Genomic DNA, 25,423 nt, shown 5'->3' with positions numbered 1-25,423 from the left:
TGTAATCTCCCCTTGCCCCCACCTGCCCAATGGATGCTTTCCCCAATTACAGTATTTCCCATATGCCGTGCTTTGCTTGGGTGGGAAAGAGGTTGTGAATTTTGTCCCTTTTAGAACAAGATAAAAGCATGTTTTCACTCATTCTAACTTGTGTGATGAGAATCTCTGGAGGATGAAGTGTAATGTGTGCAGTTCATTGAGACAGACGGCTGCTCACTCAAACATAACAAAATCCAGATTCAAAGGTTCTTTCTTTTGTTTATACAAACTCAGCGTTGTTTTTTTTAAAGATATTTATCCTAGACAGACATAGTTTCCTCCATTTTTAAAAAATGAAGGAAATGTACACCATAAATATAGAAGATCTCAGTAGGAAGAAATGGTGAAAGCACATAACCTTCTATTTTCAGCAGACAGGAAGTGGGCTAACACTGTTATCCAGCAACTCCAAAACTTTGGGAATTCTACTGCTCAACACAAGAGTACCATATTCCACTTTAATCTCCTCATTCTTTTTAGAAATCTTTCATTTTCTAGTGTGCTCCCAGCAGTATATTTGCAGGGAGCGGGTGGCACTGTGGACTAAACTACTGATCCTCTTGGGCTTGCTGATCGGGAGGTCGGCGGTTCGAATCCCCATGACGGGGTGAGCTCCCATTGCTCTGTCCCAGCTTCTGCCAACCTAGCAGTTCAAAAGCACACCAGTGCGAGTAGATAAATAGGTACCACTGCAGCAGAAAGGTAAATGGCGCTTCCATGCACTCTAGCACTTGTCATGGTCCTCCTTGCACAAGAAGCGGTTTAGTCATGCTGGCCACATGACCTGGAAAACTGTCTGTGGCTAAACACCAGGCCTGAAGCAAGATGAGTGCCACACCCCATAGCTGTCTTTGACTGGACTTAACTGTCAAGGGGTCCTTTACCTCAGAAAATTATAATAGATATGCAAGAATGAGGTCTGGAACACGTGACCAGCTGAGAAGATCCTGGAGCAATGGAAGGGAAGGAAGGGGTAAATACAAGGGATGCAGCCTTTTCTGTTCTTGTCCTGAAACAAAGTTATTAACCCGAGGTACTATTTCTGGGTTAGCGGAGTCTGTAACCTGAAGCGTATGTAACCTGAAGCATATGTTACCAGAGGTACCACTGTTCACTTATTTTACTATGGGCTATTTCTGGGGTAGACTTGGACCTAACTTACCTGTATGTATTTCTACCTTCTCCAATCTAGTGCCCTTTAGACTTACCATACATTTCCCCCAGTTTCAGCCAGCACATATATAGAGGGGACTTGGTTGGGGAGGTTGACCCAGGGCATTATTTTTCTGCCTCATGACGTTGCCTGCTTTATTTGAGTCACAGGTGCTGTCTTTGCAGGGCCCTGGGTACACAAAACCTCCACTGTGGGTGCCTGGTCGGGTGACCCAACATATTGCTTGTGTGATGTCACACAGTGCGCCAAGACTCGATGGAGCTCATCACAGCCATGGGAGGGTCTGATGGGGCCTGTCGCATCATGTGATGCTATGCATGCGCCACGTTGTGCTGTGTAACATGCGCCGGGGCAACCCCAATGTGGAGTGGAACCTGGCACGCCTGCTTTGAGTTCATTACACAAAGGCCATTATGATGGGGAAAGGGGGAGGCAAAATGATAAACAACTGTGTAAGAAGAAATATAAAGATGATCTTGGTGTGATTCTCTTGGGCTTGAACCCTACAGACTATTTGAGATTTGGACTTTTTGGTCTGCTACCTTGTAACATAAGAAATGTCCCTATTGTACCTTCTTTATATGTTTGTGTGACTTTATTATTTTCTGTGCCAGTTTCTGTGTTTCAAATAAAACATTAAACCTTTTAACTCAGTGTCTGAACTACCAATTTAAGTTGAACAAGGCTCCGAGGACCAGAGATTAAATTGATCAAGAGGTCTGTAGGATATCTTGAAGTCAGGTTTGGTACCATTTTTAAAAATCACCCTGAAATTAAATTCCTACAGCATCTCACATTTTGCTGTGTGATCAGTAATACTAGTGTACCTCGTGGTGCCTTTTCAACAAACACCTTTCAGCACCATATGGATGGAGCAAGATGATGATGTACAACCTGTGGAGCTGAAAACAATTAGGCTATTGATGGTCATGCCAGAATAAAAGTGTTCACGGCTTGTAATTTGCAATGGATTTTAGTACCAGTACCTGAAAAGATGGTCTCTGCTTTTGAGCAGACAGACATCCTGTTGGATAAAATGGGAAGTCACAAATGTCATGCCATTCATGCTGTGGCTCATGGTGAGCACTCTCAGTTGGCTTGTGCATCTGTACAAGTAATTGGTTTTGAAGTGCAGCTTATCAAATGTGTTTGCCTCTGAAAAGGGAGGGAGGGAGGGAGAGAGAGAGAGAGAGAGAGAGAGAGAGAGAGAGAGAGAGAGGATTGAGAGCAAAATTTGTTTATGGGAAGACGAGGTTGGCATTCAGGTTCATCAGACGCAGTGCCTTGCTTTGAGAAAACAGGAAGGATGGCACCAAAAGGAAAATAAACACAAGATTAATTAGCAGTAACTGTGCCTCCAAGCACTGGCAGATAAGCTTCTGAAAGATAGGGATGTGGCCAGAGAGCAAAGATGGCCCATTAAGTCACTGAAATTCTGTTTATTTTTTATAGTTAGATATGGCGCAACCATTTCCAGAAAACTAGGATGTGTATGAAAGCAGATGAAAGAGTACAATGTGGCAGAATAGAGAGAAGCTAGCCAGGGTTGCTACATTGTTATCAAGCTGTCCTAGAAATGAAGGTCCAATTATGCCATTACCTATAATAATTTAAACCAAATAAACCATGTCAAGTTCCTTACCTCAGTAACAGTCTAGGCCTAAGTAAGAGCTACTGGAGGACAAATAAATGGACTGCTGTTCCAGTACCTTGTAGTAATCTATGTTGCCATTCTGACATTTGAATTAACATCTGATGACACTGTAACAATGCAACAGCTTTGGGGCTGACCACTGACGGAATTTCCAAATGGAGCAATGAAGTATGCAAAGCTATTATTTTGCAAACAAAATGGATGCCCAATGTGTTTGATACAGGCTGTCCAAAGTATATAACTATGCTGAATTTTATGCACTTGACAAAGCAATTAAGCTAGTATAATGCTAATGCTGATGCTAATGATCTATACAGTTGTACCTTGGTTTTTGAACAACTTAGTTCTTGAACATTTTGGCTCCTGAACACCGCAAATCCAGAAGTGACTGTTCCAATTTGTGAACTATTTTTGGAAGCCGAATGTCCGAAGGACCTTCCATGGCTTCCGATTGGCTGCAGGAGCTTCCTGCATCCAATCAGAAGCCGCACTCTGGTTTCCGAACATTTTGGAAGTCAAACAGACTTCTGGAACGGATTCCATTCTACTTCCAAGGTACGACTGTATAGGTGCAAAACAGACCAGTACAACTCATGTCACATATCGTAGTATATAGCTATAATAATACTTAGCTTTATAACTTTAAGCTATTTTAGGTTTCTCGGTTAGGCCAGTGGCAGATAATCTATTGCTGGCAGCAGTTCTCCATAGCCTTTTCACTACCACATCCATCTTTGAGTGTAAGGCTATAACAATGCCTAATATGTCCACAGCACAACTGCTTAAAACCACTAGAGGAGGAACTTAAGACATTTATGAGGAGCAGCTGTTGGACATTTGTAGTTTCAGTAACTGAAAGTGTCCAATCAACACAGCCACACAGGATGTCGTTACTGATTGGGTCTTCATGTTGCATTGTGTCCAGTTGTTATTGAAAATGTTGAGCCATCAGTGATGTTTAGGCAATTTCATTCTGCTCTTCTGCAAGATTCCTAGTGTCGGAGCTCATCAAGATGAGTCTCCTGCTTTGACAGCTCTTGGACAGCATAATACCAATGTACAACCTTCTTTTATTCTAGATCACCACAAACGTGCAATCATGGCCATTATCCTATTGTTGCAACCTGTTGGGGGGTATTCTTGATGACTGCCAGGAAGCTGGAAATGCTAACAGCAAATTCTTTATTGAGCATGCAGTCCATTTTCAAAGGAGTACTTATCAATCACAGTACAAAGTTCACCCTTCCCCATACTAAAGCAGCTGTAGAAAAGAGAGAGAGCAATGCCTGTGTGTAGCATTGCCTAGGCAAAAATAGCCTAGAGGTCACTAAGATAGTAGTTACTTTAGACATTCTGCATGTAAGGTTTTTGCTGTTGTTGTGGTTACTTATAGTATTGTTTTGAACATTGCCTGATGTATTGGTGTTTTCTTAATGGAAAAGTAGATGCTGCATCCCTTTTAAAGTGCTGCAACTCAGTCATGGCAACAGTGACAAAGATTTATGCTGAAAACCAATGTGCAATATCTCATGTTGCTCTTAACATGTTAAACCTGAATGATGAGGCAATTTAGAAACAATTTTACATGTCATTTGCTCTCTAATGGCATCTTTGGAACCATGTTTTTCATTATCCCCTTTTCACCAATGGCGAAATGTTGTCAAACGATTCCATGAAGTGAATTGACAGCCTCACTTTCTCAGTTTTGGGGGTTCCTAAAACAAAAATCAGAAAAGAACAGCTCCGCTACATGACTTCTATGCTACTTCTGGTCAATTTCAGTGTGATTTAGTTGTGACTCAATTTTGCTAGACTATGCCCACAATGTTAGTGGTGGGGGGACAAATCTTAAGACTGTGCACATGAAAATTGTGAGAGATATGTCACAGTTAAAAGGTCTGAAAAAGTATTTAATCCATCTTTACCATATTGTATAATGAGATGTCTTAACAGCTTGTTGACATTCTGAAGTTGCTCACAAACCAATGTGTTTGCTGGCAACAAGTTGTTAGAAGAAATGTGGAAGGAACCAAAGGTTGTGCTAAGCAACCTTTTCTGTCATTATGCCTATCATCAAATCCCTGACCCTTGGGGTAGGGTGAACCAAAGCTGAAGCAAGACATGCTGAATTTATCTGTGGAAGCCCCGTTAGGAACTCCTATTTCATCAAAGACTCAGGAGAGACTGGTAGGTATATATCCTGCCAGGCAGACCCTCTTCCAGGTCATCTGCTGGGTCCCAATCCACACTTGGTTCTTCTTTGGCTTCTGCTTCTGGCAGCCAGGCTCTTTCGCTAGTTCTGGATTTCTTGTTGAACCTGATGCTACCTCTGCTCCTGACAAGTTGGAGTAAAAGCAGGAGAGACAGAGGTTGCAGCCAGAGTCCAGGTACAGTTGAGGGGGGCAGGCAAGGTGGCATAAAGACCTACATTGGCTCCCGGTATGTTTCCAAGCAAAAATTCAAAGTGTTGGTGCTGAAGCCCTGAACGGCTTTGGTCCAGTATACCTGAAGGAGCGTCTCCACTCCCAGACACTGAGATCCACTTCTGAGGGCCTTCTGGTGATTCTCTCCCTGCGAGAAGCAAGGTTGCAGGGAACCAGGTAGAGGGCCTTCTCAGTAGTGGTCCCATGTAGTGGAATGCCCTCCCATGTGATGTCAAAGAAATAAACAACTATCTGATTTTAGAAGACATCTGAAGGCAACCCTGTTTAGGGAAGTTTTTAATGTGGCTGGGAAAACTCAGCCAGATGGACGGGGTATAAATTGTTATTGCTATTGTTATTGTTCAGCTTGCTTTATAATGATTCTTTGGGGTCCTCAGTTGTGCTGGAATTCTTCACATGGCCACCACGTCCCCTAGACCCTGACACCTTAAAGTTATCTCATTGTATTATTATTATTTTCTCTGTGGATTTCATTCAGTATCTTCCTCTCCCCAGCATGTTTAAAATTTAGCTATTATCAGTTGTATGTTGCTGCCTTTCTCTCCCTATTAAACTTCTTTAAATCCTCTTTCTTAAATAGGTCCCAAACCCAACTACCTCTTTTGCCACCCTGCTTTATTTTCCCTCATAGCCTTTGTGTGTCTCAATTTTTGAAGAAAAAAACAAAAAAGTTATAAAATGCAGTGGGCTATGCTGATGTTGCACTACCTAAACCATTTCACAGCTAACAGGTTTTTGGAGTGCTAATTCTTTTTGAAGTATGAAATCCATTGTTTTGGTGAAACACCTGGAACAAAGATGTGTTAAAAACAAACTAATGGTTCCCCCGCTTTCTGAACTGAAATAGCTGTGTTGGGCTGATATGTAAATAATAGAGTTATTCATACCATCTGTCACTCTTGTATGGGGGAAATAATTTGGTGGTTCTTGTATGCAATTGAGCCTAGCTGTTCTGTTTTCATGAGTGATAAGTGTAAAACATTGCCACTGTCAACAACTGTATATTCTCATGTCATTTCTCATTTTAATGGAGCAAAAGGTGGTGAGAACAAATGCTCCGAGCTGATACTAATCTTCTGCTAGATTAGTATCCAGTCTGAAAGTACATAGCGCATGAAAGAGACTGCATAGCTTTGTCTCCAGGATTCCATGATCATATGCACAAGGAATTTTTAATTGATGATGAAAAGAGGGGAAAGTCTTTAATGTTTTTGCATCTGATTAGATCTGAATCCAACTGGTTGGAAGCCATACACTGCATACATTAAAGCAGAATGATGCAATAATTTTACAATGTGTGGCGTGGGTTGCTAAATACTGTATTGTTGCAAAAAAAATAATAATACTTCCAAGCTCTGCAATTTGTTCAAAATGTAATTTTAAATGGGAAAATGTTTCATGGGGCTCAAGGGACTAGATTCAAACATGCATTTCTACTTTTTTTGGTGGGGGGTTGTTTCAGTCTCTTTTAAAGCTGTGCACACACACCTGTTTTCTTATGGTTCTCAATTAGCATTAAATTGTGGAGGAACTATATCTGTCTTAAGAGGGTTTTGGTTTTGCCAAATACAATAGAATCACATAGCTGGTGAGGTTATTGTAGGCCGCTAGTCCAGCTATTTGATGCAAGACATCTAGAGACACAAATGAAGACACAAGACACAACTGAAGACCTGCAGCACAGCCTATCACCAGTTGTTGTTGTTAGAATTTATATACCGTCCTATACCTGGAGGTCTCAGGGTGGTTCACAGAATAAAATCAAAATATAAAACCACAAAATATATAATCAAAATAAAAGCAACAACCCAATAAGCCCCCCCAACCCATAGGATGTCAATCAAATCAACCAAAGTCCTGGTTAAAAAAGAACATTTTTGCCTGGTGCCTAAAGGCATAGAATGAAGGCGCCAGGCAAACTTACCTGGGGAGAGCATTCCATAGACAGGGATCCACTTCAGAGAAGGCCTGTTTTCCGGACCTCTTGAGGAAGAGTTCCATTGTTGAACTACTCTTGCCATCAGGAACGGCCAGTAGACTTCTCCTAACATTCTACTGAAACCTACACCTCTGTAACTTAGGTCCAATTCTGCAAAAATAGAGTGTAGCTTCTTAGCTCATTACCGTAGCTCAATGGTGGGGAAGGACTGTAGAGCCCATGTGTTATGTCCAAAAGGTCCCGGGTTCAATCCTTAACATCTCCTGCTAGGGCTTTCTGAAAACCTGAAATCTCAGAGAGCTTCTGCCAATCACTGCAGACAATACCAAGCTAGATAAACGAATCAGACTCAGGAATAGAGGACTCTATCTGTTTATTCTAAGCATAGTTTATTCTGGTGGAACTACTGCTGTGCCCCAAACTTCTCTCATTATTACTGCAGTTTTAGCTCATTCTTCATATCTCTGATAAGGTAAACTCAAAATCCCATTCCCACAGAAATAAATGCTGAAGTATTCTGAGATCGAGGCAGAAAATCCTGCTTCTCAGGACTGCAATGTTTCTGTCTTGGCTGGTTGGGGCTGATGGCAGCTGGACTCCAACAATAGAAGGGCCACAGGCTCCTCATCTCTGCTGTAGTTAAATATTTATCATTAAAATTATTTATTTATTGTAAAATTTACACCCCATTCTTCCTCCCAAAGGAGCCCAGGACGGTAAGCAGCAAAAGCCTCTTGAAAACAATTCCAACAGAGGATTTAAAAGTATAGATGCTACAACCCTAAATGCCAAATTCCTACATTGTGTGGAATTCTTCCTGCATCACAGGGGGTGAACTACATGTCCCTTGGGATCTCTTCCAACCCTACAGTTCCATGATTCTATGATGTCAATGCAGATAAGAAATAAGGTATGGAAGAGCCCGATCTTGACCTCCTAATAAAATGGTATCTGCAGAAGGCTTTCAACTATAGAGTGCAGGGATCAGTTGGATATGCAAGTGATGAGATGCTCTTTTAAGCATCCTGGCTATGAGGTGTACAGGGCTTTATACACCAAAACCAGAACCTTGAACTTAGCTTGGTATCTAAAAGTATTTCAGATAGCACCATTAGTAAAGACTTCTGTCTGACACTCTAGAGAGCCTTTCTCTAAGGCAACTTCATATACAGACTCCAGAAGAGGGACAATGTAGAATTTGGCTCTGCTTCAAATACCACAGGGATGTTGCCTACTGTAAACAAACATGTTGATTTAATCCTCTGTGGATGTGACAGAAAACAGTTGCACAAATGGAAGGCTCTCGAGGCAAACCAGTGGAATGAAGCAGAAGTATTCCTTCAGGATTTAGCGACCAGTCAGTCCCTGAATGGGAATAAAAACCCCAGTCCAATGAACCATCCTCCTTTTAGTGGGAACTGAGCAGATGTCTAGAGCAGATGGGATGCTGCTGAATACCTGGCCAGACTATTTGTCCTTCTAGCTCAGTATTGTCTATTTGGGCTAAGCCAACCTGGTGCCCTTGAGATGTTTTGGATTATAATTCCATTCATCCTTGACCATTGTCCCTTTAGTCTGTGGCTGATGGGAGCTGGAGGGCACCAGCTTGACCGCTAGGATCCTAGTCTACTCTAGGTTCTTGGGCAGATGGCTTATTTATTTATTTAACAATAATGGTAATTTTAAAGCATATGCTCTACTGCTGAGCTCTGTTTCTTCCTCCAGATGCAAGATAAGTGCTGCATTTCTTAACTTTGGAAAGTAACTCCTTCCCCCTGTCCCAAGTTTTCAGGTGATTTTCCTCCATAGTCTTCTATGTTGCATTCTCCATTCCCTACACAATTATTGAAAAAGAGTCTAAATAATAGGTCTCTGTTTTTTGCACCTCTGTTTTGTTTTTTAAAAAGTCCTCCTAAGACTTTTTATTCACACATCTTTAAATTATAAGGCACATCTTTTTAGGTATGCTAGATGCTGAGCTATGCTAAGACTTAAAGCCAAATAATCAGTTTACTGCTGGGACCAAAGGTAGAATAGACCCCTTAGATCACAGCCTTTGAAGATCCTAGACAACACAATGTAAATTAAGGAAGGTACAGATTTTCAGTCATTGCCCCATATTTCTCTCTTGCAGAATAGCCCCGTTCATCATATCTGGTTGCTGACTGGCAAGATTTATTAAAGCAAGTGTGACTGCATCTTTATTGAGAGAGGTGTACAGCATGCTGGAAATATATGTGGTCTATCTATAGTAGTTTATATGTCTGCAAGAAGCATCTTCACTATATTTTTTGCCTGCCTTGAGTGATAAATGAGTTTAAAGTCACCAAGATTAAAGAACTGGACGACTCTCCTCTCCCAGCCCTCAAACCCCATGATTTCTCTCTCGCAATTTTCAGCCGATAACTCCAGAATGGCATAAGCAGCCTCTGAAATTCTGCTGGCATCAAACCTTAATGTTAAATTGGAGGTAGCCTTTGATCCCCCGGCTCCACACAGAGGTGGTGCCCAGAGGTCTCAAGAACTGATTGTCAATTTCATCTCAGGCCACCAGTAATGGGCCGCACATTGCCCCCAAAAATGTGTAAAGGAGGCTGTGTTTTAGCTCTTCACATTCTTCATTTTGCCTCTTCATAGAAACCAGAAAAAAATTCAGACTGTTCTGCTGTCAGTGCTTCTTCCATGATTTTCATTTGGTGCCTTTCTTTACAGGCATTCAGTGCTAGCAGTCCCTGAGATGATACAAAACAGGAGCAAGATCTGTATATCATTATGAGAAATTATGCTGGACATTTCTAAGAGGAACAAGTAGCACAGCTTTTTATATGTGTACATCACAGGGATTCTTCAACCATGAATATAGGGAACACACATAGAGGGAGGGACATGGTGTCTACCCCTGAGACATTTGCATTCATTGGACTGGTACAGGCTCTACACATGTAGAGGCCAGAGCTCAGTGGCAGAGTATTATTACCCTGCCCATCTGGCTGGGTTTCCCCAGCCACTCTGGGCGGCTTCCAACAAAATATTAAAAATACAATAAAACATCAGACATTAAAAACTTCCCTAAACAGGGCTGCCTTCAGATGTCTTCTAAAAGTCAGATAGTTGTTTATTTCTTTGACATCTGATGGGAGGGCGTTCCACAGGGTGGGCACCACAACCGAGAAGGCCCTTGGCGCTGGGCCTCAGTGTCCAGGCTGAATAATGAGGGTGGAGACGCTCCTTCAGGTATACTGGGCCGAGGCTGTTCAGGGCTTTAAAGATCAGCACCAACACTTTGAATTGTGCTTGGAAACGTACTGGGAGCCAAAGTAGGTCTTTTAAGATCGGTATTATATGGTCTCTGCAGCCATTCCCACTCAGCAGTCTAGCTGCCACATTCTGGATTAGTTGCAGTTTCCAAGTATCCTTCAAAGGTAGCTGCACACAAAGCACATTGCAGTAGTCTAAGTGGAAGATAACCAGAGCATGCACCACGTTTGCGAGACAGTCCGTGGGCAGGTAGGGTCTCAGCCTACATACCAGATGGAGCTGGTAGACAGCTGCCCTGGACACAGAATTGACCTGTGCCTCCATGGACAGCTGCTAGACCAACCAACCCTTTTAAAGGATCTGCTCTCCAGTCTTCTCCTGAGATCGCACTGGGCCTTGCAAGAGGAAGACCCCCTCATGATATCCCAGATTGGGAGAATTGGTCCCTCGCCTGGTCATGGCGGCATCTGTGCCACCCCACAATCCAGCTTCTATGTCAATTCTTTTCTGGGTGGATGTTTCTAGCACTGATAACAAAACTTGTTGGACAGAACTGGCAAAACTTATTGGCTAGCATTCAGCTGGTGTGTGGGCTCTGATGGGGAGACACAGCCCTAAGGATCAAAGGTCCTAGGTCAAAGCTCAGCAGAAGCTACTTGTTGGTGTTGACAGAATGGCTGTGGCCTTCACCAGAAAGTGCAGACACCACCATCTTATTGTTCCTTGTCTCCATTGAAGGAATTTTTTTGCAAAGCAGTCATTTTCATCCCTATTTTAGTAGTGTGTGTATGCATTATTTTACACAGTGCGTCATAAAATATATAAGACATGTATTTAGAGTGACAGCATAAAGAACTGAGGGCCAAAGGTCTGCTTCTCTGTTTTAAGGATTTTCCTTTCTGTATTTTTCACATGAGCCAGTTAGAACAAATAACAACTATTAAAGCAGCTGCAGTATGAAAAAGGGTCTCGTAGGATATGCATCTGTGGAATGTTTGAATCGGGTTGCCCTGGCAATATATTACTCCAGTATATATAATACAAAAGCCAGTTCTCTGAAGATGTCTGACACTCACCACATATTATATTCTTGAAAACAAATATCTGCTTGTTTTCTGGTGTATATTTGTGTCAAATAATCCTACTGTTGATAAAGTGGGGGCCTTGGCTGATTTTCTACACATCTAAATAACACCCGTGTGCAGGATGGGCAAATTCTGAAGCTCCTTTTTACCATCAGGGAATGGGTAGCAATGGAAGCAGGGCAAGTAACAGTGTTGTACTTGAATATATGGACCCCAGTGAATATGCCATTGGCAGCCTCTGAGTATTGTGTTTCCAACAGAAGGTGATAAAGATGCTTGTGTCGTTGTAAGGAAAAGTATGTGGGTGAGTGACAATGGGATAGAGCAAGCAGTACCGCTCTCTGAATCAGCCCATATACATGGAAAGGGGGTTGGGATGTACTTTCCCTTCACACTCACTTAGCTTATCTCCTCCATCTCCATCTACCTCAGACATCCATGTTGGTAAATCCCATTTGAATATGGCTATGCGCAAGTCCAGTGTATGCAGGCCTAGAGCATCACTATTGGATATTATCTAAGAACTTGGCATTATGGGTTGGATATTCAGGTCAAATGTGGAGCATGAATATTGGGTGAGGATGCATGGCTAGTTGCACCCTTGGTCTCCACTGTGTGTATGAACTGGATTGGGAAGAGATGCCATCCAATCTGTGTTTATAGGGGGACTTAACAATTCCATGTAGAACAAAAGGATACAAGGAAGAGGTTTGTGTGAGTGGGAGGGGGATATAGCCTTGGAAAGACTTGCATGGGGTCTAAATTCGGATTTGCCAATAGCATGAAAACTCCTTTTACCGGCACTAGATTAGTATCAGTTGGAATTTAGAATATTGCTTGGGCATTGAGAGCTGATGACCAATTACAACAACTAAATGATAATTGTGTAACTGTTTCAAACACACACACACACACACACACACACACACACACACACACACAGTATGTTACCAAATACCCAAGACAGAATTATAGTTCTCAGCTGCATGCTTTGAACAACTGCACATAATATTTTTACTGTGCCTGTGTAAAATGTTCTTCTTACCCATCCACACAGATGTTTTGCTTGCTTTCATCAACAAACCATCAGCTGCTGTTTGTTTAATATATTTCCTTGATCAACAATAAAATTTTCTCATTCCGTGTTCTCTTGTGATAAAATATTAAACCTGGTGCATTTGAAGCCATTTTGATGATAGCGCTAAAGCCAAATTATTGTCACAAGTATAAATATTTGAAAGGCTATCCCATTGCACTACAACATGCTCAGTCCTTTGTTTCTGTTACTTACGTAGGAATCAACATGGTCTAGAGATAAGTGGTTTTCAAGCAGTGTTTCGTGGCATCCTGGGGTGCCCTGAATGATGGTCAGGAAGGCCACGGGCAACACTAGCCTCTGTCCCTCTTTCCTTCCCCCCTTCCTGTGATGCCCTCTCACATCTCTGCCTCCCAAAGGCTTGCATAGCTGTTAGTTGCAGCAGCCCTGGCTACAAATTCCCCAGGCAAATGGTGCCTCTGGGAGGCACCTATCCTTGGGGCGGTGGCGGTTGGGAGATCAAGGATGGTAGCAGTAGCTGCCTGGAGGACTCCCAATGAGAGAGTAGGGAAGAGGAGGCTGAAGGAACACTACACAAGAGAGGGTGCTCGAAAAAGAGTGAGAGGCTGCCAGCTCCGCAAGCAAGAGGTGACATAACTGGGCTCCTAAACCCCACAGGACTGCCACAGAAACAATGTAGTTGGTCATGGGAGCTATGGACTCAAAAAGGTTGAAAACCTCTGGTCTAGATGATACCATTCAGAGGCCCAGGTGCAAGCAGCAATCCAAACTGAATAAAGCTGTTCTTCTTTTGTCCTGTAAAAAGTACTATTTGGGCCAAGGTAGGCTCTCATTCTCCTCCTTTGTGTGTATGTCAGTTACTTTAAAAACATGGGGTGGTATTCAAAGTTAACGCAATGCTGAAGTCCACTGATTTCAATGGGTTTACATGACTAATATTGAATGTAACCCATCACCTGATGTTCAAAAACAGGGGGGAAAGGCCCTACCCACTCTATAAAGATAATTTCTGCCAAAATACGACAAGTCTCATTCAAGCTTTTACTACACTGGCATCAGAACCTTGTTAGGCTGTCACATATTCCGAAAGATGCCTCGCTACTATGCTGGATAACCTGTTGTCACAAAGGCACGTTAGGTCATATGTGGTGGGAGTTCAAAAAATTAACAGCTTGACTGTCTATAATACTTTAATAGTTAGAGTGTGAGGGCTCTGACACGATCTTAGAATCCTCTTGCCAGGCATCAAATGTTAACTTCTCATAGTGCAGCATATTACCAAGGTCTGCACATGGTTGTTTTGAGGATAAAACAGGGAGGGCAGAATTATGTATATTACCTTGAGCTCCTTGGAGGAAAATGTGGTGTGTGTGTGTTGTGATGCATTCCGGGTCGCAATATGTATGTGGTGCCCTTGACAGCTTCTCTGGTTTGCATACGTGCCCCAAAGCCCCAAACATCTAGCAACCCTAGGCGTAGTGCAACCAGCAATCACATTACCAATGGCAGTGTAAACTGGTTGCTTTTGTGTGCCACATGTTCCTAGCAGTAAAAATATTGTTCTCTCTTGCAGCCACAACAGATGTGCTACCTTGAGGGGAAACGTTTATATACGCCCACTCAGCAAATAAACAATTGAACATTTGTTGTGTGATGGTGGTGCTGGTGCTGATAAAAATAATGTGCAAGGCTAACACAGCACATACTCCTAGGCTGGAATAAATATGTGCAACAGACTTTTGAAGATGCAGCATTATTATACATAGCTAGAATTGCCAACCCTGTCTTCTTTGTCAACATCTCTGAATGAAATCATTCATTTGAATGGCAAAACAGATGTTGGCCATTATGAATACATTTGCTTGAGTGGAAGAACTAGGTATGGGTATCTTTGGAGAATAATGTGATAAATGTAGTTAATTTCTTAGGTTCCCAGAGTAGGTAGGTGATCACGCAGGGGTGTGCTTTCCTTTCTGAGTGAAGAAAAACGAAGCCTGTAGAACATTTATCTCCTTCTCCCCCAATTTCCATGCATTTAGATTTCTAAAAGCAGAAAGTTGAGAGGAGTAAGATAAATAAATGTAGAGATGTCCGTGCCAGAAATGAAGTGCACAGACGTAAGCCCCAATGCATTCAACAAGTACTCCCAGGCTGTAGAGTAGTGGCAAATTGAGAAGAACAGGGTCCCTTCATGAGAGCCACAGCCTTGCTCCCACACATCCACGCCCCCTTCTCAGATTATGCAACAATCTTAGACAATAATGATAACTGGGTTGCATTGCAACGAATATGCAGTTCTCCATGTGCTTTACTATTTTCGGTGCATGTACATGGGCAAGTTGTGTGGAGTGTTCCAATATCTTTTGGAGTGACTCAGAATGCGGCAGTTACACTGGTGACTGGGAGCTGCCGCCGAGACCACATAACATCAGTCTTGAAATGACCTACATTGGCTCCCAGTACATTTACGAGCACAATTCAAAGTGTTTGTGCTGGCCTTTAAAGCCCTGAACAGTCTCAGCCTAGTATACCTGAAGGAGCTTCTCCACCCCCATCGCTCAGCCCAAACACTGAGGTCCAGCGCTGAGGGCCTTCTGGCGGTACCCTCACTGCGAGAAGTGAGGTTGTGGTTCGAGGACGCGACTCCCGCAATGTGAAATGAATCCACAAGGACACGTGATATAAGGTTAATGGGCAAGGAAAGGCCACAACTTTATTGATTACAGCAGTGAAAAGGTATTGGCTTAGGCATTGGATCCCAAAACAAGTGGGTTTATTCACCAGTAGGTGGAGCCTGTTGATGCTAATCCAACTATAGGCTCTCCCTTGATGTCACCGAGGGTCGTGCCATGGCCTCCCGCCAAGCAGCCATCGGACAGAGTACACGACCGCCAGATTCCTTTAACGAAATACCCAAAAATTGAAGGCATAGGCGATGGCCACACCTAGCCCTTCGACACACCACAACACATTATTCCAATGCCTAACCTACCCACCAATACCACAAAAGTTGTGACGATTGCTACGAGGTAGGCGAAAAAACCAAAAAGCCTAATGCCAAATGGAAAAGTTCCTACCAGGCCCCCTGGACAACCAGGGCAACCAACCTAAGGTCCATAGCAAGGCCAATGAACTAAGACCCTGAGCTCAAAGGGAGTGGAGGGTAGGTGACTCACGACGAGACGACGGAGAGAAGAATGAGGCCGAGGAGGAGCTGGCGTTGCAGCAAAAGGCTGCTGTAAACGCCCCCTCGGAGGCAGCTGGTTGGGTGCCTGCTGAGGGGCGTGGGCGCCAGCCAGGTGAGAGGAGGAGGCAGGGGGCTAATGCCCCCTGCTAGGGACGGAGCTCGGGCTCCCGCCCACAACCACTCCCCTCTCTTCCAGGGAGGAGAGTCTTTACAGAGAACCAGGTAGAGGGACTTCTAGGTTGTGGCGCCCTCCCATCAGGTCAAAGAAATAAACAACTACCTGACTTTTAGAAGACATCTGAAGGCAGACCTGTTTAGGGAAGTTTTTAATGTCTGATGTTTTAATGTATTTTTAATATTTTGTTGGAAGCAGCCCAGAGAGGCTGGGGAAACCCAGCCAGATGGGTGGGGTATAAATAACAATAAGTTGTTGTTGTTGTATATAACAGAACTTGCACATTGTTTTCTTGCCATCCTCCATTGCTAACTCCTCCTTTCCCTCTGATTCGCTCTGATCAGTGCAAAGGTGAGAAGACTTAGTGGCTAAAAAGCTTCCCTTTCATGCTGATTGGGTGACTCTGGAATGCTGGAGACTGAGACCCAGCTGCAGAAATAGTAACAGGTCTTCAGCTCCCCCTCACTCTCAACCATTTCACCTCTGCTCCCAGGTTATGGTGTACAGGGTTGCAGCATGGATGAAACAGGTATTGAAAGTTATAATGAATATTGCTTATATTGTAAGCAATAAATGTTGCTTACTGCTTTCCTGCTGAAAGGTTACAAGTCCACCCAACCAATTTCCATCCTCATTCCATTCACAATGCCATAGTATCTTGGCAATATGTCACTGTAAACAAAGATTGTCCATGGACCTAGAGAGGTCAGAGGAGATTTTGCGGAAAATTGAAAACTAGCCTAACTGTACTCTTGTTGGGAGGGCCCCTCTTACTTTCTTCTCAGCATCATTTACTGCAATGAATTTTAATTTTTAATAGAGGTAGAGACGTCTTGACATAGTGCTCCAGAACAACAAGGCAGCTCTGCTTTATCGTCTGTGCTGTCTTATAAACAGTTGTGTTTTGTTAAGCACTCTTGGGTGTGCTGAGGAGACCTTTCATAGCTGACTTCCTTTTGTGTGTGCTTTTAACTCGTGGGCTGCTAGCCATAGCAAAACAAGTAACAGCAACACAATACAATAAAATAAAATGTTAGGTCCTATTGAAATCCATCCAAGGGAAGTCAGATGTGCTGATACCTTTACCACTGAAGCAAGGACAAGATGTCTTTATCAAATATGTGGCTTTTATTTCTCATGCAATTTTTTCCCCTCCCCAGCTTTGCTTTTAAAAAGAGTACAGTGTATGAACCAACGTCGGGTTAGAAAAGGATATGAAGGAGAATGTGCCAGCTTGTGTAAGGTAATATTTGCAGGGTTGTTGCTTGTTTTAGGCAATGCAATTCCATACTTGTCTACTCAGAAATAAGCCATGCTGACTTCAGTGGAACTTGCTCCCAAGATTGTGGCCTAAAACAGTTTTAAAGTACGAGCCTAGCCATGTCTACTCAGAAGTCAGCCCTGTTTAAATTGACAGGGCTTACTGCCAACCCCCTCCAGTGATGCATTGTGGAGTGGCAGTATGATTGCTGCATCTGCAACCCTGCAGCTCACACCAGCTGCAGCAGAAGGCAGACGGGAGGGGGGCAAGATGACTGAGCTCAATTCAAGCCCTATGCAATTGCAGGATGACAGCGAGAATGGCTTGAGATTCAGTGGATCCTGCCATCTTGTGCCAGCAAGGATCCCACCAGGAGGCCTCCTATTCATTTGATGTCTACCCAATAGGAGGCTAGCTCAGCCAGCAGAATAGAAGAGAATTTTTGGATTGTTCTGCACATCAATTAATAGCATGCGTGTGTGCAGATGCAATCAGTATAATTTTAGTTTGATTGTATGAATAGGTCATAGGTCAGCAGAAAAAGCATTCTTTCTTTGGTTTTTAGATGATATACCTATTCTGAGGGGAGCGGGTGGCTCTGTGGTCTAAACCATTGAGCCTCTTGGGCTTGCTGATCAGAAGGTTGGTGGTACACATCCCCATGATGGGTTGAGCTTCCATTGCTCTGTCCCAGCTTCTGCCAACCTAGCAGTCCGAAAGCATACCAGTGCAAGTAGATAAATAGGTACCACTGTGGTGGGAAGTTAAATGACATTTCCATGCACCCTGGTTTCTATCACAGTGTCCCATTGCACCAGAAACGCTTTAGTCATGTGGGCCACATGACCCGGAAAGCTGTCTGTGCAGAAATGCCAGCTCCCTCGGCCTGAAGCGAGAGAAGCGCCACACCCCATAGTTGCCTTTGACTGCACTTAACCGTCCAAGGGTCTTTTACCTTTTTACCTTTTTATACCTGTTTCATAGCAGGCACCATTTCAGAAGAGCAGAAGCACGCTTGTTGCGGGGCAGCCACAGCAATAGCCTCTCAGCGATGGTCTTGCTGCCACTTAGGCTCCAATCTTATGCCCATCTTCTTGTAATTAAGCCTCATTAAACTGTATAGGACTTACATTTGAGAAGACCAGTATGGGCTTGCAGTTCTACTGAATTCATTAAAAGTATTTTTGATATATATGTAGCTAGGAATTAGGCTCCAGGTTTGATGTGAAGGTAGACTTTGGAACACTTGTTCCACAAACTACTTTTTTTGACATTGTGAGCCACAACCAGTATAATTGCTAATGGATGTCCCAGGGGGTAAAGTCCCTGAACTTTAACCCTAAGCCCTAGAACTCCTGCCCTTCATCCTTTTAAAGAGTCTTTTTTATTCTGCAGAGCACAGTGTCAATGATATTCCACCCACCCACCATATTAATTCATTAAGATGCCAAACTGTCCATCAATACAGATAAATTAGCATAGACAAATTTTCGACAAGACTGTGTTATGGGCCTATGCTCTGCTTCTGAGCCTTTTAAGTACTGATCAGTGCCCCTATTCATGCTTTCAAGGTGTTATCACTGGGGGATCCTCCTTTAATTATTGGGCTTCCTTTCTAAAATAGTTTCTGACATGTAGATGCGATAGGGAATGATGTCATGCACTGTGTAGGAATCACAGATGTGGGGGGAACGACTCGTTTCATAACGACTTGAGTTTCCATCAGCCCCCGTTTTCTGACTCTCTCAGAACACCCACTTATCTCCTGACAAAACAGCTTTGATGCCCAATATGTTGAGTCACTTGTTACTCAGTGTTTCTCGAAGGAATAACAAAGTGTTGTTCTTTCACGCAAACCAGTGATGATCCTGAATTAGAACGAGGTTGGGTAGCTGTTACCGTGCCTTGTTCAGATTAAGCTGAATGAAGCATTGATGAAATACGAGCAGGGCCTCCAGTCATTTTGCATCTCTCACTAGAACTCCCATTCATTTTCAAAATTGGTGCGGTTCAGCATTTTGTTAACATCATCCACCCTCAATCCATCTGTAAAATGTGACACATTCACTTTATAATATTAACAGAAATAGCCTTTGGGATTTGCATGGCGTGTCCCAAAGAAAAAACTGCTCTGTAAAGCCAGTTTGCTTCCTGCAAGTTGAGAGGTGTTGCTGTAAATCTACCTCCCCAAACCAAGAATTTTTGCACTGATTTATATTATGAAATAGAATTTGCTTCCTGAATTTTGACCATTGAGTATCAATAATATTCCTGTTTTATAGTATGCAGCGTCTCAGACTATATGCACATCACTCCCTCCCCCCAAGCCTAACTGCATGTGTGATATTTGATGGGCAGTGGTGTTGCTGCGGCACACAGCAGTGAGAGAGAGCCAATGATATCCCCCAGATAGCTCCTGCACTGCAATTATATTTGGGGCAGGGGAAACATTGGCTCCATTGCTGGGTTACTGGTGACCTTCATCAGATAGTTAATCAGCATGAATGAGATCCTCCATTTCACCTGTGTGCATACTTTGAAAGACTTGACCTTTCCCCCTCTATATTGACACAGATTGTGGTTAATGGCTAGTTAAATGGGTATCAAAGGAATACAGTGGTACCCCGGGTTACAGACGCTTCAGTTTACAGACTCCACTCACCCAGAAATAGTATCTCGGGTTAAGAACTTTGCGTCAAGATGAGAACAGAAATCGCATGATGGCAGCACGGTGGCAGCAGGAGCCCCATTAGTTCAAGTGGTACCTCAGGTTAAGAACAGTTTCAGGTTAAGAACGGACCTCCAGAACGAATTAAGTTCTTAACCCAAGGTACCACTGTAATTGCAGTAAATACATGTAGCATAGTATTCAACTTAGTTTTCCTCCAAGTAGGCCCATTGAAATTAATGAACATAACTTAGTCCATTAATTCCAATAGGTGTCCTCTGAGGAAAGCTAAGTTGGATATCACTCCTTGACAGTATAGTATATCCTTAGAAAGCCTCAAGGTAACCAGTTTGAGGGAGATTCTTGTCATCAAACATGGACTGAGTTTTTACTTCTAAATGTGTCTGTGGTTTCTATTACATGAGATAAATGAGTTTCTGTAGGGCTTCTTCAATTCAGTATATGGCTGGTGGTCAGTGTTTCTGCAATGCTATAAGCTAATAGGAGTTAGAATAATGCAAAAAGTATAATGCAGATGTGGACCTGTAGCCATATTTTATTGAATTCCTTTATGTGGAACCCTTTCACCCTATAGATGATATATTGAAAAGACAGAGGAAGACCACAGCATATGGAATTCCAGCACACATACACACTCCCCCAATTCAGTCTTTTCTCTTCATAACCATCTATGATATAGCCCTGGCAAAGCTAGAAGTATCTTAATGCTTAGGGATGAAAAATTCAGGTGGTGTGACTTCTTAGAGTTAGAGTTAATGTTCTCGACTTCATTCCTGAGGCAAAATCTGGAATGGAAATGGGGAATCACAGCCTCACAGCTTCTGAATAGCAATAGGGTTTAATATTACTTTCTGTTAAAGTTCATGACTTCACAATCCCAAAGTAATAGCACTCCTCTCTTACCTTGAGCTAAGGCCTTTTAATGAATAGTGAATGCTGACTGTCTATATTCATAATTCACTGTGAACTGAGCGTAGGGGGAAGTAAGACTGTGTGTAGGGGGGGAAATGAAAAAAATACGGGTCTACTCAGAAAGGAGCTCCATTTAATTAAGTGGGACTTGTTCCTAGGTAAGTGTGTGTAGGGTGAAGTATTAGAGAATATGCCTCAGGCTGTTTCACACATAGTAGATTTAGGAAAATGCTTCAGACATACACTGCAGTACACTATGACACCTGATACATATTTCATGGTGTGTGGGAACCTACTTGAGCCACTATGGTCAATCACAGCTCCCATGTGGTGATATGTACCAAATAAGTTTGATGTTTTTGTGAATATATTTACATGGACTATTACCTTAGGTCTTCTCGTCTGGACAGCCTAGGACCTCCATGCGCGCTGCTTAGGCTTGTGCCCTGGAGTCACATTGGTGCTGCTAATGCAGCAAAAAGAACAAGGGAGGCAGCAGTTTCTAGTTTCTGGTCTTTGAAGCCACAGCAGACAGTGTGCTTCTCCAGAGGTTTGCCTTCACCCCTGGAGGTGCAATCTATTGCCTCCTAAGATGCCAACAATTTTGTAATATGATCAGTTCAAAACTGTATAAATTAACAGATCTTTGGAATGAATGCCAGCTCTCCACACAGTTTACCAAAGTGGAATGGTTGCTGATGTCTATCTTAAATAAACAAGACTTTAAAAATATGGTGAAACAACATTCTTTGGAATTTGAATGTTATGTTTCAGGACAGTTGTGTCAAGAGGTTCCTATTGGGGGTCTGGAAGATGATACAAAAGCCCTTGCAATCCCGAGACCTAGTGACACCAAGATGGGGTGCAAAGTCCTTACATTCATGGGAAGGTGTACTTACCGCATGGTCCTTTCAATCCAAAGGAGCATCTACAACTAACACATCAGTCTTGAACAGGTATCTTGAACCTTTTGAGACCCAGGGCCCACGTTTAACCCAAGCATCATTGGGGGACCCATTTCTTAATCTCTTACCATGCATCTGTATGGTGGCACTCTTCTGTTGCGACCTGCCTTGCATCAGACCATGACCTGCCAGTTGAAGACCAGTGGTCTAGAAGACTGAGCAGCGAGTATAAGAACTTTGGAGTCAAAGCCATCTTTGGGTGAAGACCTTTGCTGAAGCACCCCAAGGAACAGTGTGTAGCTTCTATCTTGTCTTACTCTATTTTCTGTGCTACTAGAATCAAGTTAAGCAGAGCCACTATAGTTGGTTAACTATATCTTTCTGGAGAATGTGTGAATGTGTATGAGAATGCTTGAATAGAAGAAGTTTTTCAAAACTGGTACCATTCCCCCCCCATCTCAGGTTGCATCCATGACAGCTGGATATGTCTACAGTGAAATAGACGTGTGTGTTCAGATATAATGGGGCACCATATGTGTACACTCAATACACATTCTTGATCTGTAATGTAGTTTATGCAACTTTGGTAATATGATCAGTTGCATAACTATGTATATAAATGCAAATGGATTCACCCTGTCATCTAACTTTTTCACAGATTACAATCATACTCAATCTAGTTGTACTTAAGCCTTCCAAAGTCAATCAAAAGCTGTTTTCATTTTCTCAGCTCCCTTGATGAATATGCTTCACACTTGACCTCCTGTTAGAATAATCAAACACAGGGCAACAATTTCTCAATATAATGACATTTATCTGAATTTCTTTTGGCTGTCATGCAGCTCCTAAATGCATACGGCTGACTGATATGCACAGAGAAATGTTAATGAGATACCAAAAATCAGTAAGGTTGTAGGCCTTGATTTTCTAAAATAAATGCATTAAAGTAATCTTTGGAGTAAATGCACACTGTCTTAGTTTATCATCACAAAAAAATTGTCTTTTCCACTCATTGGTCAAAAAGTTATAACACAAGGAAAAAACTGCAGTTTTCTATAACACAGGAAAATGAGTGGAACATTTCAAAACCCAGGTATGCAAGGTCTGCTAACTTTTCACCCAGTTTCTTGATCTGCAGCTATTAGCAGGTGAGCATGTTATTTCCATGTCATGAAAAATGTCACCTAGTTATGCTAGCAGAGCAGGAGTGGGGCACTGTGGCCCTCCAGATATTGCTGGACTAGAACTCCCATCAACCCTCTCCTTCCAATAGCTCGGTTGGTAGAGCATTAGACTCCTAATCCAGGGGTTGTCGGTTTGAGCCCCTCACTGGGCAAAAGATCCCTGCATTTCAGGGGGTTAAACTAGATGACCCTCCTGGTCCCTTCTACCTCTACAATTCTATGATTCTATTGGCCATGCTGGCTAGACCTGACAGCAGTTGCAGTCCAGTAACATCTGGAGGACCACAGACTCACAATCTGTGGTGTAGAGTGTCAAAGCACATCCCATTTTATCCATAGATTGCTCTACTAATTGAATAACAGTTGAACTGAGGTAAACCAATCTCTTGAGATACTGCTAGTAATTAACTAGAGGTGATCAAGAATTTGCTGGAGAACAGGCAGCCTACCTCTTGAGGAACATGAAGACAGACAGCAAATAGCCCAGGTGTTAAACTAAAACGTCATTCATGCACAAACCTGGATAGAAAAAATAGATTATGTTTTCCCCACTCACATTAAGGCCTAGTATCTCCAGAGCTTCTGTCATTCCAGTTTGATAAAAGCTAATTATATACATCTTGCCTTGATCTATTTCTTACTGAGGAAGTCAAATGTGGCATTTGCCAGCTGGCCACCTTCTCTCAGGTTATGTGAAGGACTCTATTTTACTACGGTTATTTCAGGCACCTTACCTTTTGCCTCTGGGCTTCTGTGCATAATTTTTTGACAAGAAGCTTTTTATGAAAGGAAGTGTCGGTTTTTCCAAAAGGACCTTTTTCTATAGGCTTTAAAAAGCAAACAATGCAATGGAGAAGCAAAGCCACATTAAAGTAAAACGTAAAGGGAGCTTTAGAACACACAGGAAATAATGGCATACACTCACATCCCAGCATCTTCAGGTCTTCCTTAGAGGTTCCTTTGCCAGAGTTAGAGCTCATGTAATTTCCCTTGGATGTTCCTTTGGATTCCACAGTCATTTTCCTCCATCAATTTTCTTCCTTGTGCCACAAGGCTGAGTAACTGTAACCACAAATGAATGCATTTGTTCTTTTTCAAATGAGCTGCAGACAGAATATCATTACTTTGTCCTGCACTGCCACTTAGTTTCCTTCCAGAGCAGCATTAAGTTTCGGTTTTTTAAAGTATTTTTATTGATTTTCAATATACACATATTAACAACAAACAAGGTGTGGAGTACAGTTTTTCCATTTACAGTTCCTTAAATATCCTAATCATTCGAAGCAACAAGTGTATTCTGCTTATGAACAGCCAGCAGCTTAAAAGGATAGGCTCATCACTATTGAATTTCTGTTTTGTTAAGTACCACTGTGTAAAGGCAAAATGCTCTTCTGCATTTAAGCAGATCGAAAGATTTCCACCATTGCGTCTCCATATTTGAACTCCCTCAGATTTTGCTGGGCTCTCTAGATCTTCTCTGTAACACAATATCTTTCAAATCGCGCTGTTGGAGACTCAACAGATTGTTGTCTAGGTCCCAAGGCTCTGTGAGCACATACAAAATCCTCTGCTGAAAGAATGTGTCCCAGATTTAAACTATTAACCCAGGATGCCATAAAGGAAGGCATATCAGCCCACACTTCCTTTTCAAAGATCCCTCTCTAGTGTAAATGTTATCTTCAGTTATGATCCTCTTGATCTGTCAGCTGAACCTCCAAATAATAAACTGTCAGTTTTAGGCATTTAACTTTGTTTGGATTATCCAGACCCAACTTCAAGGCCTTGTTAGCTGCCTTAGGACTCAGCTAGACTGGTAAAGAAAATGTGATCTATATGCATTTTATATGCGATATAGCATTGTGCCACCAGATGGCGATGTGGAGTCCCGTTCTTCTCTGCCTGTTTTCCCTGTTTAAATTTACAATGCTTTAAACTGAAACGCTTTTTTGATGTGCATAGATCCAGCCTTAGTCAAATCATACATCTGAGAAAAAAGTGCAGCCAATTTGTCTTCCATAGGCTTTAATGCCTCTGACAAGTCACTAGCTGACCATATTTTAGTAACATATCTGAATCCTTCTGCAAGAGACTGGTCAATTCTGCACCTTTCGAAGTGTGCAAACCCCCAGGCAGCATTTTGAGAATTTTATATTCACTGTCTGACAGAATGGGCAGGTTCATATTGTTTTCTGCTCCCTCAGTTAAATTGGGAATTTTTGCACTATTCCAAGTATTTGCCCTCTGCATTACCTTATGTTATCAGCAAGTTGGAACAGATTACAGACATTAATCAAGGCGTTCCTTTCAGCATTTGTCCCATGGGTAATGGAGATTCAGCACATTTGCAGGCAACCCATCCCCCTTCCCCTCCAAACTGGTTTTATTTATGTTTACTGCCGGACATATTCAAAGGATTTGTAGAAACAGCTTTCCCTAGATGCAGATGCCACAAGAGACTTA

Source organism: Podarcis melisellensis (genome assembly GCF_964234715.1).
Source record: "Podarcis melisellensis genome assembly, chromosome: 9".
NCBI lineage: Eukaryota > Metazoa > Chordata > Lepidosauria > Squamata > Lacertidae > Podarcis > Podarcis melisellensis.
Note: the sequence above shows the minus strand (reverse complement) of the source record.